Here is a 6,215-nt window from a genome sequence, read left to right as displayed (position 1 = left end):
CTGTAAGCTGTGGAGAAGTTGTAACATCAATGTTTAGCCCCTCCTTCCCTGCCAGGATTTCAAATGATGCAGAAAGAGAAGAACTGTTAAACAGCTTGATTTCAGCATAGAAAATGGCATTTATTTATACTTTTTGAAGAAACCGATAACTGTGATGGGTATATCAGGGGTTTCTGCGTTCTGTGGACCTCTTTATCAAATTTTGGTTTGGAACCCGGAGTTCCCCTTTAATGAAAGATGCCTTTTAGACCACCATTTATTTATAAAAACCTACTACAGGCATGGGTTTCTGTGATATTCCAGATTAATGCAATTCAAATTGGGCATTTGCCAAGTGCATTTTAGGGGCAACAGCTGGGAAGTTGCATGTTTCATGTCCCTGACATAGTACATATGAATTTGATGGCAAATGCCTGAAAATGAAATGCAATGAATTAACCACAAGAGACATCTTCATGGTTACAAGTATCTTACAAAAAGGTTTAGAGGTTTTGGGAAGGAATATGTTTAGCATTATAGGGTCCTTAAAATGTCAAATAATACTTTATTCTAATGGCAAAAAATTGTATATGTGTGGGACAAAAAACCTAAATGGCATTGCTTAACTTAACCATACTGGGTGAAGTCCAGTTTCTTGGTCTAATCATTAAGGGGCTCAGTCTGCAGACATTTTTGAGACACTCGGAGGGCAGTTTTTACCTAAATATTTAGAATCCCTTGTTCTCTTCCAGACGGCTGGACCCCTGACTGTTGAGGCAGATTGAGTAGTTAATAGCTGCATACACCAGCCAGTGTGATACTCATACCCATTCTGAAATAATATTGTTTGTCAGTGGGGTTGTTGTGGGCCAAATATGGAATGAACAGAATATGTCAGTACACAATGTGACAGTTGCTCCACATGTGTATAATTGCAGATGAAAAAACAGCTGTTTTGCTTCTATGCCTTGTGTTTCTGCACCAATATCCTGTGTGTGTGTGTGTGTGTGTGTGTGTGTGTGTGTGTGTGCACACAGGCTGATGCCATCCCTGAGTAGGTAGAAGCAAACTGATTTTTCTCTGCCTGCGTGGAGAGGTACTCGAGGTACTGTTGCTCTAAGTTTGTAAGTTATACGTCCACTCTGGAATAGACAGTGTTTTGTTTACATGACCCATGTACTTGCCTTAAATCAGAAAATGCCCAAAAGGAAGAATATGATATTGTTTATATCATTGTTCTACCAGGAGATCTTAAGCTGGTGATTAGTATATCCCAGCAGCCTGGCATTGACTTTACAAAGTTACCCATCTGTGTACTTTCCATTCTTATTTTTAAAACAACGGCCTGATTAATGTGTTATTTCTTTAAATACAAGATTGTCTGTTTTTTTTTATAAAGTTTTATTTTCTGTGGCAGTGTAAACCCCAAGGTGGCAAACCAAATTGCAATAACTTCATTAAAGGAGAAGGAAAGGTTAAAACTAAGTAAGCCTTATCAGAAAGGTCCACCTAAATATACCAGTAAACCCTCAAAGTAGTGCTGCTCTGAGTCCCCTGTCAAAAGAAACACTGCATTTCTTTCCTTCTATTGTGTACACATGGGCTTCTGTATCAGACTTCCTGTTTTCATCTTAAACCTCATTGCCCTGGGCAAGAGCATGCTCAGTTTGCTCCTCCCCCCCTTCTCTACTGTAATCTGAGCCCAGAGCAGGGAGAGACTCAGGCAGGAAGTGATGTCACACCACATTGATACTGCAGCTCCTATCCTAAACAAACAGAGAGTTTCTAGAGCTGTTTACTCAGGTATGGTAAAACATTCTACAGAATAAATATAGCATTCTAGCTTGCACTATTGCAGCTAATCTATTGGCAATAAAATGCCTCCGTTGCTTTCCTTCTCCTTTTAAATGCAGCTCTCACTTTAGTCACATGCTCCCCTGCAGTAAATGCTGATTGTCCTAACCTCTGACAACTCCTGCAAGTTCTTCTGGCTTGGTGGATTTTCCGAATTTCTAAATGCCATTTTTTATATTCATTTTTGGGCATATTTCTCTCCCCTGATTATTGTAAATTGAAACAATTGCTTATCTCATGGCAAAAATGTATAAAACGATGTATGTTTTGTAAAAGTCACCGTAAACTTCAAGGGCGTTATATGTTTCTAGTCAGACTTCTAAAGAGATAAAATACAATTTCTTTCGTAGAAAAAAAAACAATTTTTTTTCAAGATTTATTAGTCTGTTACTGTTAAAAGTCCGATTGAAAAAAAAGTACTCCAACTCAGGCCTGCCAATAAAATATAAAAGTCAATGGCAGATGTCCCGTTAACAATTGGAAGAGTTTTGCTGGGTTTCCGAAAAAAATCCGAGCTTTCGAGCGATTTTTAAGAAAAATGGTAGGTTTTTTTTTTTAACGATTTTATCGTGACTTTTTCCGCACAAGAAAAAAAATTGAAAATGTATTAATAAATAGGGGGGGTTATTTGGTTGGAGTCGATATCAGAAAAAAAGTGAGAACATGTTGGTGTTTGATAATTAACCCCCCCAAAGTGTTTTTCTTAAAAAATGCAATGTTTGCAAACCATTGATTTAAATGCAAATTCTTTATCTGCCACTTAAAATAGCCTGCAAAGAAAAGGCAACCTAGTTGGTGAGTTTGTGTGTGTATATGGAATTGCTGTTTTTTTAACGTATTCTTTACCTTATTTCTAGCTATGCCACCTCATGATATCCATTATGTGAGTGCTGTCCAACTTCTTTCATATGGTTGGTCAGTTATTTACTGACCAACCATATGAAAGAAGGGAGGGCAATATTAGATGGGGAGGGCAATATTAGAATAAAATTACGATATCATTGATTGGAGCTTTTGAGTAGTGTGGGTCTTAACATTCTCTTGTAGACCCACAGTGGTGTTTGGACTCACAGTTGGACAGACTTCTTCTGTGGCTATTATTCAAGGTCATTTCACAACTGCCAGGAATGCTTGTGGGTAAGATACATTTTGTCTGAGAAACTAAACATCTTCAATGGGAAATCAGAATTTTCGAGAAGAGGTGCTGAAATAGGGCTATACATATCTGTTCTTCTCCGTATTTCCATTAGACAAAACGAACATCAACAAATGGCTCGATGCTTTACACTTGAGAATTATTTTCATGAATTAAAGGGGAATATTTGTGAATGCAATTAATTGTGTATGCCAAAATGTACAGTTATTTATCTGAAGTCCCAATATGCACTCAACTGTGCAGGTTACCTACCTGCTGGATCCAAGCTCAGGTTGCTGGTGCTCTTTTGATATCCACCTCACTTTCAGACTAAAGTATGAAGAAACGTTTGATATATTTGCATATTATCGCATTGTTCCATTAATGTTTATGAACGCTTGAACCATAAAATGTAGGGCTGTCTGTGGGTTTGTCTTCATGTGTATGTATTTCAGTTATGTAATGGCATTAAAAAAATAGTTTTGATGCTCCATGGCATTGGAAGAGATGACAAAAAGTACACCGACAAGACATCTGTGCATTGCAATGCATTGGGAGTGAAGGAAATGTATAAAAGCAGAAGGTTGCATATTACCATTAAGTTTAGTGATTGTAAACAGGGGATTCATTTTCTTCTTGTTCATTCAATGGAGGGTGAAAATGTAACAAAGAGATTCTGTCATGGGAAAACATGTTTTTTTCAAAACACATCAGTTAATATTGCTGCTCCAACAGACTTCTGCACTGAAATCCAATTCTCAAAAGAGCAAACTGATTTTTTTTTTATATTCAATTTTGAAATCTGACATGGGGCTAGAGATATTGTCAGTTTCCCAGCTGCCCCAGTCATGTGACTTGTGCCTGCACTTTAGGATGGAACTACTTTCTGGCCGGCTGTTATTTCTCCTACTTAATGTAACTCTCCCGTGCTTGTTAGTCATTTGTGTGAGACACCTCTAATACATTTCAACTATTTCCCTACTTATATCCCTGAGATTTACATTTTACAAGCAGCTAGCACATATATTCTACATTTACACATAGTGACTACAAACTCCAGTGTCAGGTATAAAATGATTGCATTCTCTGTTGAAAGTGGTTGCTCCTTTCAAGAAACACATGTATGTTCATGCAATAACCCTCACTATTTTAAGATGTTTACAATTAATCTTTGTAAGACTTACAATTCAAATATGTTTTACCGGTTTGTACACTTTTTTTTTTCTCTCGGTTCTACTGTATGGCAGTGCAACTCATTTGTGGATTGTGAATTGTGCAATGCAGCTTGACCTTTTTATTTTCTCCAATCAATTTCCTTCTGAAACTTTTTTTCCCAAATGCAGAAAGCGATCATACTAGATGAGCAAAAACTGATACAAAAAAAGCAAGTCTTTTCCATCATTTGCACCTTTTATAAAGTGTTCTGTAAATAATTTTTGTCATTGAGAATTTTTAGCATGTATAAATTGTATAATATTAATGTTAGTGTAAAATAAATGTCCTTTTTTAATTCTGGTTTCATTTCTTTCTCTGGAATTTATTTTTTGTTTTACTTTTTATGCCCTGTGTGTGGGAATTGCTTCCTGGTGGAAATCACACTAAGAAAAGACACAAAGAAGCCTGGAGAAGAGTGGTGTATTATCCCGCTGTTTTTTTATACATCATAATAAATATGCCCTCCTGAAGTTTGAACTTGATAAGTGATCATATGAAGTATGCTTACTAAAATAACAAGTAGCACAAGCAGTATGTCATCTGGAGATATGTGCACCTGTACCCCATATGTCAAAGGAAAACTATACCCCCTCCCCCAAACAATGTAGGTCTCTATGAAAATATGTTGCAAACAACATCATGTAAAACCCTGCTTCATGTAAATAAACCATTTTCAAAATAATATTCTTTTTTAGTAGTATGTGCCATTGGGTAATCATAAATAGAAAATTGCCATTGTAAAAATATAAGGGCCGTCACCTGGAATTGTATGATTCACTGTACTCACAAACAAACCAAACATGTTAGGTCACGTGAGCCAATTAACAGACAGAGTTGTGTCTTGCTTCCTCACTTCTTCCTGTTACAGTTAGTTGTAGTATTTCTGGTCAGGTGATCTCTGAGGCAAAATGGTGTAAAAGGGCAATATTTACTTAGTTATCAGTTTGGTAAGATTCTTTAATATGCCACTTTATTTGATAAAAATAATCTGTTGCTCAAGTATTCGTTTTGGGGGTATAGATTTCCTATAAACCATAAACACATGGAGCTAATTTTCTAACCTAGAGGCTAAATTGTGTCATTAATTTGCTATAGCAACCAACCAGCCCCTAATTTTGATCTGTCTATAAGTTAGAAAATGAAAGTAAAGAGATGGTTGCATTAAATACCTCCACTACAATGTTCCATCTGAGGTGTGCTGGAACTGTAGCTTTTCTAGTACATAAAATCATTTGTTCTTAGAACTGGGGAAAAAAATGCTCCACTTCCTGCTTGTATTACTCACACATTGCTGATGATACAACTCCTGGAGTACTGTACCATGTTTAGAAGTACTGTTTTAAAATACATACCCAATTGGATAGGCTCGAACCCAACAAGTATTAAATGAGTTTACAATGAGCTCACCAAATTGTTCTGTGGGTTCGGGTGCATATGCCCCTTCGATTAAAGCTTTATGCTATGCATTCGACGTCTCTTTTCAGGGTGCAGCACCCCGAACACGCAGCAAGGGGAGACTCCAACCAATTCACTTAAATGTCGCGCACTCCACGGACACCCAGTCAACAGTATAATTAAAAGTAGCTTTATTGTGCAGACATCTGTCCTAATGCGTTTTGTGTGATCCCACACGTAATCATAGTGATTACACGTGGGATCACATGAAATGCATTAGGAAAGATGTCTGAACAATAAAGCTACTTTTACCAGTGCCTGGGTGTCCGTGGAGTGTGCGTCATTTCTTAAGTGAATTGGTAGAAGCACTGTTTTCCCAGCAAAAACAGTTTTCCTCTTGCTTACAAATGTAAAAGTATTTTCTGCCTATTTGCATCCAGTGGCACCCTCAATCTCAAGTGCTACATGAGCCATTTACCTTATAAAGTAAATGTATTTTTTTTATTATAGCTTTTAGACAAAAAGTTTAATTAGTCTTTGGTAGCATTAGTCAAAGTGTATCTAGTTATGCCAGACCCATTCTACAATATACTAGCACTGATCTACATGAAGGGGCAGGTTTATTAAGAGTCGAAAA

Source organism: Xenopus laevis, chromosome 4S (genome assembly GCF_017654675.1).
Source record: "Xenopus laevis strain J_2021 chromosome 4S, Xenopus_laevis_v10.1, whole genome shotgun sequence".
NCBI lineage: Eukaryota > Metazoa > Chordata > Amphibia > Anura > Pipidae > Xenopus > Xenopus laevis.
Note: the sequence above shows the minus strand (reverse complement) of the source record.